General features: G+C 45.0%; 1 protein-coding gene and 1 long non-coding RNA gene across 2 annotated transcripts in view; one reads left to right on the forward strand and one right to left on the reverse strand.

The window, feature by feature from the left end:
- LOC141132686 (uncharacterized) overlaps nucleotides 1-16,276 on the reverse strand; it is a 120,345-nt gene that overhangs the window by 24,608 nt on the left and 79,461 nt on the right. The gene's annotated exons all lie outside the window — the stretch shown is intronic.
- Nucleotides 9,668-16,276, forward strand: part of SLCO1C1 (solute carrier organic anion transporter family member 1C1) — a 66,930-nt gene continuing 60,321 nt past the window's right edge. Inside the window, exon 1 of the mRNA XM_073621401.1 lies at nucleotides 9,668-10,260. The gene's annotated coding sequence lies outside the window, so the exon portion shown is untranslated. The remainder of the gene's footprint in view (nucleotides 10,261-16,276) is intronic.

Consider the following 16,276-nt stretch of genomic DNA (forward strand, 5'->3'; position numbering starts at 1 on the left):
AAAAAATAATGTGAGACTGGAAATTAAAGTCAATGGTGCACGGTGTGGATCTGTGACTGTGAGTCAACAACGGGGTACAGAACTTCCGTAGCTGTAAACCAACATCTCGATATGGGGCATCAGAATGAAAACATCAGGAAGTAAGATAAGATGGGTACTCTTACCAGATAACGTGGACTCCACTGTCATATGACATGGAGTCAATGGTGCATGGAGCCAAACCTAGGCTGGAAAACGATATCCGGAACGGTGGAACCTCTGTCTCACTTCTCGACTTCTCTGGTGGGGTGAAGAAACATCAGGAAGGGCCGCCAACTGGATATCAGCCAATAGACCTCAAGGATGTGTTCCAAGGAGAAGCCGGGGACAATTTTGATCCAGACCCCGTGATGGAAGTAGGGCTACTGGAAGGCAGTTTCTTGCATCAGGGTAATATGCAAATAAAAAAGGACACAGCAAAAACTTTCATCAAAGAAATAGTCAGATTGCATGGCGTACCAGACAACATTGTGTCAGATAGAGGTGTTCAATTCACCTCTAGGTTCTGGAGGAACCTTTGCAAATTGCTGTCAATTGAAACATGTTTTTCCACAGCCTACCACCCCCAGAGCAATGGTCAAACGGAAAGGACTAACCAAACGCTAGAACAGTATCTAAGATGTTTTTGTTCCTTTTCTCAGGATGGTTGGATTTCGTTATTGCCCTGTGCGGAATTCTCATACAATAACTCTGTGCACGCTGCTACCAACCAGTTGCCCTTCTGGGCGAATTATGGCTACCATCCCTCATTTCTACCCAATATCATCCCCGAATCTTCAGTTCCGGCAGTTCAAGACAGAATAAATTTCATTCAAACCAATTATCAAATTCTCCAGGACACAATGTGGAAAGCCCAAGAAGGGTAAAAGAAACAATATGACAAGAAAAGACGAGGAAACCCTGCCTTTAAAGTGGGGGACAAAGTGTGGCTCTCATCTGCAAACCTCAAACCACCATGTCCATCCCAAAAGTTGGGGCCAAAGTTTGTTGGTCCTTTTGAAATCAAACGCGAAATAAATCCAGTAGCCTTCGAACTTGCCTTACCTGAATCTTATAAGATCCACCCTGTATTTCATGTTGCACTTCTTAAACATGCCATTTCTAGTTCTTTTCCAGGGAGAGAAGAAGTACCCCCACCTCTGGTCCTGGTAGGAGACGAGACTGAATTTGAAGTGGAATCCATTCTTGACTGTTGACGGAGAGGTAGGACAATTCAGTTCTTAATTAAATGGAAAGGGTATCCACCTGAGGAGAGCTCCTGGGAACCTGAGGCCAATGTACATGCCCCTATATTCGTCCGAGAGTTTTGGGCCAAATACCCTGAGAAAATGGCCCAAATGGGCATTCGGAGGCTGCCCGTCGGGGGGGGGGGGGCACTGTCAGGGAATCAACAGCAGGAAAAGGGCTCTAGGACCCAGCATCTCTACCAGCATTTATGGCAAGAGAAGGACTTTAGGACCCAGCATCTCTGGCAGGAGAAGGACTTTAGGACCCAGTATCTCTACCAGCAGGTCACATGGGCCTATATAAGGAAGTCTGCTAGTGTCTGCAATTGCTGGTTTGTCTTCAGCTCCCCCTGTGTTCCTGTGCCCTGTATTATCTGCTGATCTGATCTCCTGTGTACCGACCCGGCTTGTTTTGACCTGCTCTTCCTGATCCTCTGGCTTGACCCTTTGGCTTGCACCTGACTTCCTCCTTCCTGCTCCCAGCATCTGACCCCGGCCTGGCTTTTGGACTCTGCTTATCTTGCTCCCTGTACTAAGACGCAGCTGATCTTAGGTCATTCTGATCCTGGACTGTCTCTCTGTGAATGACCCCTGGCCTGGCTCCCGGCTCCGCTATTCAGTTATTCCACTGGACTCTGTCTCCTGGACCTTTCAAGCACGCCTGTCTCCAGCAACCCGGCACCCGTGCTTCTGTGGGCACCACACCTGCTGTTCCACCTTCAGTGGTGTGCTGCGTTCGGACGCAAGGGGAGCCCTCCCAGCATCTCGGCCTCCTACCAAGTTACTGACACTGTGGGTAGCAAGTGTTTTTCTTGGAATGCTGTGTTCTTTTGCCGCCATGCATAACGCCCCTTGTTATGACCAAATAACTCAATCTTTGTTTCATCAGTCCACAGCACCTTATTCCAAAATGAAGCTGGCTTGTCCAAATGTGCGTTTGCATACCTCAAGCGACTCCATTTGTGGCGTGTGTGCAGAAGAGGCTTCTTTCGCATCACTCTCCCATACAGCTTCTCCCTGTGCAAAGTGCACTGAATTGTTGAAGGATGCACAGTGACACCATCTGCAGCAAGTTGATGTTGTAGGTCTTTGGAGGTGGTCCGTGGGCTGTTTTTTCTCACTATCCTTCACCTTTGCCTCTCCAATATTTTATGTGGCCTGCCACTTCTGACCTTAACAAGAACTGTGCCTGTGGTCTTCCATTTCCTCACTATGTTCCCCACTAGGGATGAGCCGAACACCCCCCTGTTCGGTTCGCACCAGAACATGCGAACAGGAAAAAAGTTCGTTCGAACATGCGAACACCGTTAAAGTCTATGGGACACGAACATGAATAATCAAAAGTGCTAATTTTCAAGGCTTATATGCAAGTTATTGTCATAAAAAGTGTTTGGGGACCTGGGTCCTGCCCCAGGGGACATGGATCAATGCAAAAAAAAGTTTTAAAAACGGCCGTTTTTTCAGGAGCAGTGATTTTAATAATGCTTAAAGTCAAACAATAAAAGTGTAATATCCCTTTAAATTTCGTACCTGGGGGGTGTCTATAGTGTGCCTGTAAAGGGGCGCATGTTTCCTGTGTTTAGAACAGTCTGACAGCAAAAAAGACATTTTGAAGGAAAAAACTCATTTAAAACTACCCGCGGCTATTGCATTGCCGACAATACACATAGAAGTTCATTGATAAAAACGGCATGGGAATTCCCCAAAGGGGAACCCCGAACCAAAATTCAAAAAAAAAAAATGACGTGGGGGTCCCCCTAAATTCCATACCAGGCCCTTCAGGTCTGGTATGGATATTAAGGGGAACCCCGGCCAAAATTAAAAAAAAAAAATGACGTGGGGTTCCCCCTAAATTCCATACCAGACCCTTCAGGTCTGGTATGGATTTTAAGGGGAACCCTGCGCCAAAAAAAAAAAAAAAAAACGGCGTGGGGTCCCCCCAAAAATCCATACCAGACCCTTATCCGAGCACGCAACCTGGCAGGCCGCAGGAAAAGAGGGGGGGACGAGAGTGCAGCCCCCCCTCCCTCCTGAACCGTACCAGGCCACATGCCCTCAACATTGGGAGGGTGCTTTGGGGTAGCCCCCCAAAACACCTTGTCCCCATGTTGATGAGGACAAGGGCCTCATCCCCACAACCCTGGCCGGTGGTTGTGGGGGTCTGCGGGCGGGGGGCTTATCGGAATCTGGAAGCCCCCTTTAACAAGGTGACCCCCAGATCCCGGCCCCCCCCTGTGTGAAATGGTAAGGGGGTACATAAGTACCCCTACCATTTCACGAAAAAAGTGTCAAAAATGTTAAAAATGACAAGAGACAGTTTTTGACAATTCCTTTATTTAAATGCTTCTTCTTTCTTCTATCTTCCTTCATCTTCTGGTTCTTCTGGCTCTTCTGGTTCTTCTGGTTCTTCCTCCGGCGTTCTCGTCCAGCATCTCCTCCGCGGCGTCTTCTGTCTTCTTCTCCTCGGGCCGCTCCGCACCCATGGCATGGGGGGGAGGCTCCCGCTCTTCTCTTCTTCTCTTCTTCTTTTCTTCTTTTCTTCTTTTCTTCTCTTCTTCTCTTCTTCTTCATTTTCTTCTCCGGGCCGCTCCGCAATCCATGCTGGCATGGAGGGAGGCTCCCGCTGTGTGACGGCGCTCCTCGTCTGACAGTTCTTAAATAACGGGGGGCGGGGCCACCCGGTGACCCCGCCCCCTCTGACGCACGGTGACTTGACGGGACTTCCCTGTGACGTCACGGGGAATGCCACAGGGAAGTCCCGTCAAGTCACCGTGCGTCAGAGGGGGGCGGGGTCACCGGGTGGCCCCGCCCCCCGTTATTTAAGAACTGTCAGACGAGGAGCGCCGTCACACAGCGGGAGCCTCCCTCCATGCCAGCATGGATTGCGGAGCGGCCCGGAGAAGAAAATGAAGAAGAAGAGAAGAAGAGAAGAAAAGAAGAAAAGAAGAAAAGAAGAAGAGAAGAGCGGGAGCCTCCCCCCCATGCCATGGGTGCGGAGCGGCCCGAGGAGAAGAAGACAGAAGACGCCGCGGAGGAGATGCTGGACGAGAACGCCGGAGGAAGAACCAGAAGAACCAGAAGAGCCAGAAGAACCAGAAGATGAAGGAAGAAAGAAGAAGCATTTAAATAAAGGAATTGTCAAAAACTGTCTCTTGTCATTTTTAACATTTTTGACACTTTTTTCGTGAAATGGTAGGGGTACTTATGTACCCCCTTACCATTTCACACAGGGGGGGGCCGGGATCTGGGGGTCACCTTGTTAAAGGGGGCTTCCAGATTCCGATAAGCCCCCCGCCCGCAGACCCCCACAACCACCGGCCAGGGTTGTGGGGATGAGGCCCTTGTCCTCATCAACATGGGGACAAGGTGTTTTGGGGGGCTACCCCAAAGCACCCTCCCAATGTTGAGGGCATGTGGCCTGGTACGGTTCAGGAGGGAGGGGTGGCTGCACTCTTGTCCCCCCCTCTTTTCCTGCGGCCTGCCAGGTTGCGTGCTCGGATAAGGGTCTGGTATGGAATTTAGGGGGAACCCCACGTCATTTTTTTTTTTAAATTTTGGCCGGGGTTCCCCTTAATATCCATACCAGACCTGAAGGGCCTGGTATGGAATTTAGGGGGACCCCCACGTCATTTTTTTTTTTTAATTTTGGTTCGGGGTTCCCCTTTGGGGAATTCCCATGCCGTTTTTATCAATGAACTTCTATGTGTATTGTCGGCAATGCAATAGCCGCGGGTAGTTTTAAATGAGTTTTTTCCTTCAAAATGTCTTTTTGCTGTCAGACTGTTCTAAACACAGGAAACATGCGCCCCTTTACAGGCACACTATAGACACCCCCCAGGTACGAAATTTAAAGGGATATTACACTTTTATTGATTGACTTTAAGTATTATTAAAATCACTGCTCCTGAAAAAACGGCCGTTTTTAAAACTTTTTTTTGCATTGATCCATGTCCCCTGGGGCAGGACCCAGGTCCCCAAACACTTTTTATGACGATAACTTGCATATTAGCCTTTAAAATTAGCACTTTTGATTTCTCCCATAGACTTTTAAAGGGTGTTCCGCGGCATTCGAATTTGCCGCGAACACCCCAAATTGTTCGCTGTTCGGTGAACTTGCGAACAGCCAATGTTCGAGTCCCCACAGTGAACACTGACAGCTTACCAAATATACTCGAGTATAAGTCGAATTTTTCAGTCCTTTTTTTCGGGCTGAAAGTGCCCCCTTCGACTTATACTCGAGTCACCGCCATCTGTCTGCATGATCAGCGTGTGATAATACCGTTCAGGGCTATTCCAGCTTTCAAAAGCCGCGCCTCCTGCTCGTCTGTGATAGGCTGAACACTCCATTTCCCAGCAGTCAGTGTACAGCCTATCACGGACATTCTCTCATCCTCCGTGGTATGAGAATGAGAGAATGTCCGTGATAGGCTGACCGCTGACTGCTGAGTGTTCTGCCTATCACAGACGAGGAGGAGGCATGGCTTTTGAACAGTGGAATGGCCGCCGAAGTGTATTATCACACGCTGATCGGAGGATGGAGATCGCCACAGGGAGGATGGAGATCGCCACAGGGAGGATGGAGATCGCCACAGAGAGGTTGCACAGGACACAGGTAGGCTACACAGGGACACAGGACACATGCACACAGGACACATACACATGTACAGGACACAGGACACATGTACAGGTCACATGCACAGGACACAGGGACACAGGACACATGCACAGGACACAGGGACACATACCCATGTACAGACACAGGGACACATACACATGTACAGGACACATGTACAGGACACAGGGACACATACACATGTACAGGACACATGTACAGGACACAGGGACACATACACATGTATAGGACACATGTACAGGACACATCACATGCACAGGACACATACACATGTACTGGACACAGGACACATGGACGCATGGAAGAAAACCACCAGGCCTTCAGGAAAAAACTAAAGACCTTCCTCTTCTGAGAAAGCTGACATCAGAGAATACATCCAGCGCCTTGAGGCGATTCAGTTCGCATTTGCAGCGCTTTACAAATCATTCATTCATTCATTCATTCATTCACACATGCACATGTACAGGACACAGGACACATGCACATGTACAGGACACAGGACACATGCACAAGATACAGGTAGGCTGCACAGGACACAGGGAGGCATGCAGCTGCAGATGGGCATTGTTGACCCTCTTTTTCCACTTACAGTAGCTGCTGCATTTCTCACCCTCGTCTTATACTCGGGTGAATATGTTTTTCCCAGTTTTTTGTGGTAAATTAGGGGCCTCGACTTATACTTGGATCGAGCTTATACTTGAGTATATACGGTATATCTATGCGATAACTTTTTGTAGCCATAATGTAGAACAATGTTTGTTTTCAGGTTATTTGAGAGTCGTTTTGAGGCCCCCATGTTGCCACTCTTCAGAGGAGAGTCAAAGAGAACAACTTCAATTGGCCACCTTAAATACCTTTTCTCATGATTGGATGCACCTGTCTATGAAGTTAAAGGCTTAATGAGCTCACCAAACCAATTGTGTGTTCCAATTAATCAGTGCTAAGTAGTTACAGGTATTCAAATCAACAAAATGTCAAGGGTGCCCACATTTATGCACCTGTCTAATTTTGTTTTGATGCATATTGCGCATTTTCTGTTAATCCAATAAACCTAATTTCACTACTGAAATATTACTGTGTCCTTCAGTTATTTGATAGATCAAAATTAAATTGCTGATCCAAATACCCAAATATTTATAAATGACAATCATGGAAATTGTCAGGGTATCCTAAACTTTTGCATACGACTGTAAGACCTTACAGCTCACAGTGCATGTCAGAGCAAATGAAAATCATGAGGTCAAAGGAACTGCGTGAAGAGCTCAGAGACAGAATTGTGGCAAGGCATAGATCTGGCCAAGGTTACAAAAAAAATTCTGCTGCACTTAAGGTTTCTAAGAGCACAGTGGCCTCCATAATCCTTAAATGGAAGATGATTGGGATGACCAGAACCCTTCCTAGAGCTGGCCATCCGGGCAAACTGAGCTATCGGGGAGAAGAGCCTTGGTGAGAGAGGTAAAGAAGAACCCAAAGATCACTGTGGCTGAGCTCCAGAGATGCAGTTGGGAGATGGGAGAAAGTTGTAGAAAGTCAACCATCACTGCAGCTCTCCACCAGTTGGGGCTTTATGGCAGAGTGGCCCGATGGAAGCCTCTCCTCAGTGCAAGACACATGAAAGCCCGCATGGAGTTTGCTAAAAAACACCTAAAGGACTACAAGATGGTGAGAAATAAGATTCTGTGGTCTGATGAGACCAAGATAGAACTTTTTGGCCTTAATTCTAAGTGGTATGTGTGGAGAAAACAAGGCACTGCTCATCACCTGTCCAATACAGTCCCAACAGTGAAGCATGGTGGTGGCAGCATCATGCTGTGGGGGTGTTTTTCAGCTGCAGGGACAGGACGACTGGTTGCAATTGAGGGAAAGATGAATGCGGCTAAGTACAGGGATATCCTGGACGAAAACCTTCTCCAGAGTGCTTAGGACCTCAGACTGGGCTGAAGGTTTACCTTCCAACAAGACAATGACCCTAAGCACACAGCTAAAATAACGAAGGAGTGGCTTCACAACAACTCCGTGACTGTTTTTGAATGGCCCAGCCAGAGCCCTGACTAAAACCCAATTGAGCATCTCTGGAGAGACCTAAAAATGGCTGTCCACTAACGTTTACCATCCAATCTGACAGAAATGGAGAGGATCTGCAAGGAGGAATGGCAGAGGATCCCCAAATCCAGGTGTGAAAAACTTGCTTCTTTCCCAAAAAGACTCATGGCTGTATTAGATCAAAAGGGTACTTCTACTAAATACTGAGCAAAGGGTCTAAATACTTAGGACCATGTGATATTTCAGTTTTTCTTTTTTAATAAATCTGCAAAGATGTCAACAATTCTATGTTTTTCTGTCAATATGAGGTGCTGTGTGTACATTAATTAGGAAAAAAATGAACTTAAATGATTTTAGCAAATGTCTGCAATATAACAAAGAGTGAAAAATGTAAGGGGGTCTGAATACTTTCCATCCCCACAGTATTTTGAGTAGAATATAGACAACCTGAAACCGCTGAGTACTTTGTAACATTTTGTCCCGTATCTACATATGTATGACCGTTGTTGTATTAATGTGGATAATTGCCGGTTAAAGTAGCGCAGTACCAAATAGCAAAAAATGCTCTGATCATGAAGGGGGTAAAATCTTCGAGAGGTCAAGTGGTTTAATCATAATCTTTGGAGTATTATAGAACAATGTAAACCAGTGGCACCCTCTTTTTGAACCTCTGTTGGGTTGGCTTACGGTGAATAATAGGTAATCTAACACAGAGTAGATTATCTATATAGCAGAGGGTAGAAGAACCACTGCAGGAGTTATAGGTCATCAGAGGATGAGGTGGAGCAGCTCATGGTTCCAGGCATGAAGGTGCCATTGGTTCAGGCCATTCTTGTAAGCTAAATTTGCATAAAATCAATCAGCGCAGTAATCATACAACAAATTAATAGGCAATTAATCCAGAGATTAAAAAAAAGCTGGACACCAGAGGAATATTTCACATCACCTCAGCAAGAAATAGACAATCAAAAGGTGCAGCGCAACCAGATATGAATATATATATGAATATATATTATATGAACATTCCCAATAGGTAGTGTGAAAGTGGGACTCGTCAAGCACATCAGGTGATAACTTCCACCAATGATAGTAACACAAGCCGCTCTTGTAAGCTGCATTACAGCTCACCTCCAAGCAGATATAAAACAAATAAATGAATGCAGTTCTGTGGTCATTAATATATTACTAAAGCCATGTAAGTACCTGAATTTTGTCTTTTTCAGTCCCTGTACAGGTTAGGGGAAGGAAAAGCAGCCCAAAGCCAATTAGTTCATGTGCTGACAAGGAGCATGCTGATAGGAGGGGAGAAAAGGGTGGCAGAGAGATCTGCTCATCGCTGTACTGCTTCTCCTCTAATGCCCAGTGTGTGTGTGTGTGTGTGTGTGTGTGTGTGTGTGTGTGTGTGTGTGTGTGTGTGTGTGTGTGTGTGTGTGTGGGGGGGGGGGGGTCCATGACAGACACTCTGGACTTAGAGAAAGGTAGTTGAATGATACAGGCTGTCATTAAACCCGGAAGACTGAGGACATCCTGTGGCAAAACTGAAGAATGACTGCAGGAACAGTTATGGATTGAAGTGATTATCGCATGAGCTTTTTTATTTAATCTTTTAATAGCCTATTTTTTTCATTTTTCGATTGAAGTCATTCTTTAATTGGAATTCTAGCCAAAGTGTACTTTTTAAGTTTTGGATGAAGTAGAAAAAGGTAAAAGCCTTTATCCAACAATTATAGAGAGATTATCTTTTACTTCCTGTGTGGTCAGCTGGAAAGGAATTATGGGGAGCTGTACACTATGGTGACACCGGAATGAAAACATGAACACATTTCTAAAAAAAAAAAAAAAAAAGCTATTGCACAAAGTTTCACTTTTTTGAGTGCAGTAAAATCTTTCTGAAGGCAGTTCATCATTTTTCCTTCTTTTCTGTATTTGAAATTTATTGAGTTAGAGCTTTGGAGGTATTTTGGATTTCTGGGCTCCGTGGGGTTAAAAGTGACCCAAATCTCTCATTAATCTTCCGAATGTTGCCCATTAATTCCCCAGTCACGTGTTCCCATCACGAAAGCCAGTCAGGTTACGTCACACTATTGTGTCACATGTACCCGGAGTGGAGTTGTACTCAAGTTTTCAGAGAATGCTCTCGGAGGGGAGTCGCACGTCAGAGCGGAATGTCAGAAATGTTCCCTTTTCATTGGGAGAGAAAGCTGCAATTATTCTGGGATCAACAGCTCCGGCCACATGGATATAAGGCATGAGCTCCACGTCTGACCCCACCATACTTATCCTTGGTGCTGGCAGACCTCCGCCATCCTCCTTACACAGGTAAGCACAGGAAGATCTGTGAGTAGCTCTGAAATCTGCAATGACACAAAAATGTGTACTTTGGTAACCGGGGGAGTGTCCACCTAAAAGTAGTATTTCAGTTACATGATTCTGCTGGATACTTATATATCTTGGGGATTACAGTAGTAAAATTTCCCCACCATAGTTCCTGGCTCTGTTCCCCACAAGCTTGGAATTGTGGTTGATCCTTCCTACCTTGGGGAGTCCCAGCCAACCTTACTGTCCCCATCATGTAACATTCCCCTAAATATAAAACCCAGTGCAGGGATGGTAGGAACCCCTCATAATTGGCACAGCAGGTGCATAGACCCAGCAGATCAGTGTAAGCATTGTGAGAATACCTCATAATGGGCACAGCAGGTGTGCAGACCTGGGAACTCAGTACATGGATGATGGGAGCTCCTGATAGTTGGCACAGCAGATGTGTGGAGCTGGGAACTCAGCACAGGGATGGTGAAAACCCCTCATAATAGGTGCAGCAGGTGTGCATACCCATGAAACATAATGGGAACAGCAAGTGTGTAGAGCTAGGAACTCAGCATGGGGATGGTGGGAGCCCCTCTTAATGGACACAGCAGGTGTTCAAAGCTGGGAACTCAGCGTGGGGATGGTGGGAATCCCTCATAATGGGCACATATTCAACCTTTGTTGAATAGATTGTTAAGCTCTAATTCCCAGTGTGGCAAGAAAATGGTGTCACAAATGGTTGGGTAAAACCACACTGTATAAAAAAGAAAAAGACATCGGGCACACCTCTAGTGCATTAAGCATTATCATTATTTATTGGGTATATAACTTAATTGTACTAGGGTTGTGCCCCATGTCCTTTTCTTTTTGTTGGTTTTATATAACAGGTGAGATGACCAAAAACTCTATGTAGGGATTGGTGGGCACCCAGCATAACGGGCACAGCAGGCGTACAGTCTGAGAAACTCAGCATAGGGATGGTGGGAACCCCTTTATAATGGGCAGAGCAGGTGTGCAGACCTAAAGACACAGCACAGTGATGATGTGAGCCCCTCATAATAGGCACAGCAGGTGTACAAAGCTGGAATGTCAGTGCAGTGATAGTGGAAACCCCTCATAATGGATATAGCAGATGTGCAGAGTCAGGAACTTAGCACAGGGATTGTGGGAGCCTGTGGAAATGGGTACTGCAGCTGTGCAGGCCTGGTAACTCTATACAAGTATGGTATGAGCCCCTCAGAATGGGCACTCTAGGTGTGCAGACCTGAGAACTCAGCACAGGGATGATTGGAACCTCTCATATTGGGCACAGCAGTTGTTCAAAGCTGGGAATTCAGTGCGGTGATGCTGGGAACCCCTCATAATGGGCACACATTCAAACTTTGTTGAATAGATTGTTAAGCTCAAATTTCCAGTGTGGCAAGAACAAGTGTCACAAATGGTTGTGGAAAACCACACTGTATAAAAAAGAAAAAGACATCGGGCACACCTCTAGTGCATTAAGCATTATCATTATTTATTGGGTATATAACTTAATTGTACTAGGGTTGTGCCCCATGTCCTTTTCTTTTTGTTGGTTTTATATAACAGGTGAGATGACCAAAAACTCTATGTAGGGATTGGTGGACACCCAGCATAATGGGCACAGCAGGTGTACAGTCTGGGAAACTTAGCATAGGGATGGTCGGAAACCCTCATGATGGGCATAGCAGATGTGCAGGCCCAGAAACTCAGCACAGGGATGGCGGGAACCCCACTTGATAGGCACAGCAGGTGTACAGTCTGGGAAACTCCATGTAGGAATGCGGGGGACCACTCATAATGGGAACAGCAGTTAAGAATAGCCAGGAACTAAGTACATTGATGATGGAAACCTCACATATTATTATTATACAGGATTTATATAGCGCTAACAGTTTACGCAGCGCTTTACAATATAAAAGGGAGACAATACAGTTATAATACAATAAAATACATGAGGATAAGGAGGACCATGCTCAGAAGAGCTTACAATCTAATAGGGTGGGGCAGGTGGTACAAAAGGTTGTAACTGTGGGGAATGAGCTGATGGAAGTGGTAAAAGATTAGTTGGAGACGTGATAGGCTTTCCTGAAGAGATGAGTCTTCAGGGATCGCCTGAAGGTAGCAAGAGTAGGGGATAGCCGGACAGGTGGAGGTAGCGAGTTCCAGAGGATGGGAGAGGCTCTAGAGAAATCCTGGAGACGAGCATGGGAGGAGGAGACGAGAGAGCTTGAGAGTAGAAGGTCTTGAGAAGAGCGGAGAGGACGATTTGGGTGATATTTGGAGACAAGATTGGTGATGTAGCTCGGGGCACAGTTGTGAATGGCTTTGTATGTTGTGGTTTGTATTTTGAATTTAATTTGCTGGGTGATTGGAAGCCAGTGTAGGGATTGGAGGAGAGGGTTGGCAGACACTGAGCAGTTGGTAAGGTGGATAAGTCTGGCAGCAGCATTCATGATAGACTGAAGAGGGGGTAGCCTATGGAGAGGCAGGCCAATGAGAAGGGAGTTGCAAAAGTCAAAGTGAAAGATAACGAGGGAGTGAATGAGGAGCTTGATGGTTTCATTTGTTAAAAAGGGGTGAATTTTAAAGATGTTACGGAGGTGAATTCTACAAACTATAATGGGCATAGAAGGTAAGTCCCTGAGAGTTAGAAGAATCTTTCAGTTTGACTGGTGGAGTGAAGAGACTTTTCAGCTATGTAACATTATATATAGAAAGGGGGATAATAGAATTACAGATATGCTCATAATTCAACCAAGGAGTAATGCATGGACAAAGTTGATCATTTTGAATCTAAATTTGCCTGGGGATCAAAGGAATTAGAACCCCCTTCAGGCTCTCTAACAAGACCCTGTAGGCTTGTATTTATAGATAATGATGGACAACTGTCACTTACTTGGGGTAGCAGGTCATCAGTAGAATTCTCCAGACTTGACAATTGTGGGTCAGAAGGGAGGTGGAAGTCGTTCCACATTGGGGCATCACACTGCCTGAAATCATTACACTGGGCACAACACCATCCGAGCTGAGAGTTTTTACTTTGATAGTACAAGCTATGAGGTATCTGGTATTCAGATACCAAATTGTATGTCTTGGCCTTAAAAGAATAACCTAGGGACCGACTAAAAGCTAAATGGACACTTTCTGCAAGCACTCATGTTGTGTTAGGAAATGCTAACTTCAACCTAGTCCCCAGAACTGGTTGTTTCATATAACCTGCGGCCACTTCAGTGGGAAGAACCTTCCTCACACCTGACGGGGTACCACTATAAATAAAGTAGTTAAAAAATCGGCATTTTATTTGGTCTGGAACTTGTTCTGAACAACTTGTTCTGTTACTGGATTTCCTTGGTGTACCCCCCACCCCACCAACAAGACAAAACATACAGCACAAATGGGAAAGTTAATGTATGTTTTTCTCCCAGTTTTAGTTTATAGCAAACAGCCGATATCTCTGATTGAAATTATGGTTCTTGTAGATTTTATAGATTTTTATGTACTACCTGCATAGGGATGGAAAATATTAAAAACAAATAAGTGTCCTTTTATATACCAAGCTAAGTATTCATAACTCCCAAAGAGATGGTTTGTAGTATGTTACTAGTGCCCTGTATGCTTGGTTGTAAACTTTCTGCTAATCTGTATGAGATTGCTTTGTGTGGCTGTACCATCAAGCTTACTGTAATTGCAGTGGATAGTTTACAGAGAACAAGACAGTCAATCAAGTGTGGAAGCTATCGTATCTGCCATAAACATAGAAAGATCTCAGTGCCAGTGTGTGTGTATGGTTGCCTAGTAGACAGTCGGCTGACAAACTGCAGGTGGTGTCACCTACGTGGGTATTAGTGTGGATATTAGTGTGAATGCTGATTAAGGTTGTTCCATTTTTGTTTTTTCTTTTTACGATAATTTGCCAATGCATGCTGGTCAATTTCCAAGGACATATAATGCCTTGATATTTACTGGTGGCGGTGGTGGGAGAGGTGATGCAAGGATGCTGATTCACAGGATAGCCTATATATTCTATCACCTAGCTGCCACACAAACATTGTGTGCATCGGATTGCATGCCAGATCTGTATCTGTCTATGTGTCCAGTCAGCTAGATTTGGGTAGAGTCTTCCTCTACTGGTGACTGGTGGTATTGAAGTCTTTATAAATTGTTTAACAGTCTTGTTTTACCTCTCCAAAGTAGCTCTTTCCTTATCCCTCCCCCCAAACAGGGATCTCTACCCAATTAGCAAGTTGCTGTGTGATTGATCTTATAACAAATTTAGAGCCTTAGGTCCCTGGTTCAAAGTTTGACCCTTCTATTTAAAATAATTTCCCAGGCTCCTGTTTAATAAAATGTGGTCCAGGTTCTTACCTTGCAGGTAACCTAATCATAGTCTTAGCTGAGGACCTACCTGAGGCAAGTCAGAGAAAAAAAGATGATCCAACCCAAGATAAGAAAGAGAGGCAGAGGTTGGGGGAGCAATAAATGCAGTCCCAATTTATAACACACTGCCTGGTCTGTCTATACAAATAAAACCTCCATAGACACTTATGCCGCGTACACACAGTCGGATGTTCCGAGGGAAATGTTCGATGTAAGCTCGTTGTCGGAAAATCCAACCGTGTGTATGCTCCATCGAACATTTGCTATCGGAATTTCCGCCAACAAATGTTTGATATCAGGTTCTCAAATTTTCTGCCAACAGAACTTGTTTTCGGAAAGTCCGATCGTGTGTACACAAGTCCGTCACACAAAAGTTCACGCATGCTCTGAATCAAGTGGAAGGAGCCGCACTGGCTATTGAACTTCCTTTTTCTCGGCTCGTCGTACGTGTTGTACATCACCACGTTCTCATGTTCAGAATTTTTGGCCAACATTTGTGTGACCGTGTGTATGCAAGACAAGTTTGAGCCGACATCCTTCGAACAAATATCCACGGTTTTGTTGTTGGAAAATCCGATTGTGTGTACGCGGCATTAGAAGTTTATTTACAGAAGATTTGCTTTGTAAATGTCTCAAAATTAATGCAAGCGTAATGAATAATATCCAGAATGTTGTAGAAAGTATGCAATAGTCTCTTTGTTGCCTTTCACCCGGCAAATGTAATATTCGATCCTAAGAGAAAATAGCCATAAAAACATTCGACCATCAGAATTAACATTTACCAATACAGAAAATAGCCTATAGACTAAGTCTATTTAGCCAGCAGGGAAATAATATGGAGGAGACCCCAGCACTGTATACAGTCTATGAAGAAACCTTTGGGGCTGAATGAATGGGTGCTTTGCTGAGTGAATCTCCATCTGCAGTGTGAAGAAAAATATTTAGCAGCGGTAGCAGTACAATGCCAGTTGTGAAAGCTTCCTCTTGGCTTTTAGGGAGCCAGTGCAACCATTCATCCATCAGTCAACAACCATTCGCCTGTCAGTTAGGGATTCCCGAAATAACAAGTAGTGTGGATAGTGGAAAACAAAATGGGCTGAGACCCCCCAAAAATTCAGACTAGGATCTATAGGTCTGGTATGGATTTTAAGGGGGACCCCCAAGAAAAACAAAATGGCATGCCCTCCCCCCCAAATTTCATACCAACCTCTTTTGAGTCTGGTATGGATCATAAGGGGGAAATGTGGGGTCCTTGCCAAAATCCATACCATACCCATAGATATTGCCCCCCTCCAATGTGAATGAGTAGGGGTACATAGCCCCTATTCATTCACAAAAAATTACATCATCCAGCAGTACTATTTTTCCTTTAGGATCGAATGTTAGGGAATGTTAGATTGGCCCAGCAAAAAGCAACAACATTTTTTTTAATATTATGTCCCTTACTCAAGAAGTTTTAGTAATAATGATAATTTTTAACTCAGGGCTATATTTACCATAATGCCACCTGTGGGCCAGTGCCTGGGACATTTATTTTCTGGTGTGCCTAGGACAGCATGGTGTCTAAATACAGTTCTGAATAAAACATTAATATTAATAACATAGTTCCCAATTGTCCCTGATTTCC

The sequence above is a fragment of the Aquarana catesbeiana genome, linkage group LG03 (assembly GCF_042186555.1).
Source record: "Aquarana catesbeiana isolate 2022-GZ linkage group LG03, ASM4218655v1, whole genome shotgun sequence".
Taxonomy (NCBI): Eukaryota; Metazoa; Chordata; class Amphibia; order Anura; family Ranidae; genus Aquarana; species Aquarana catesbeiana.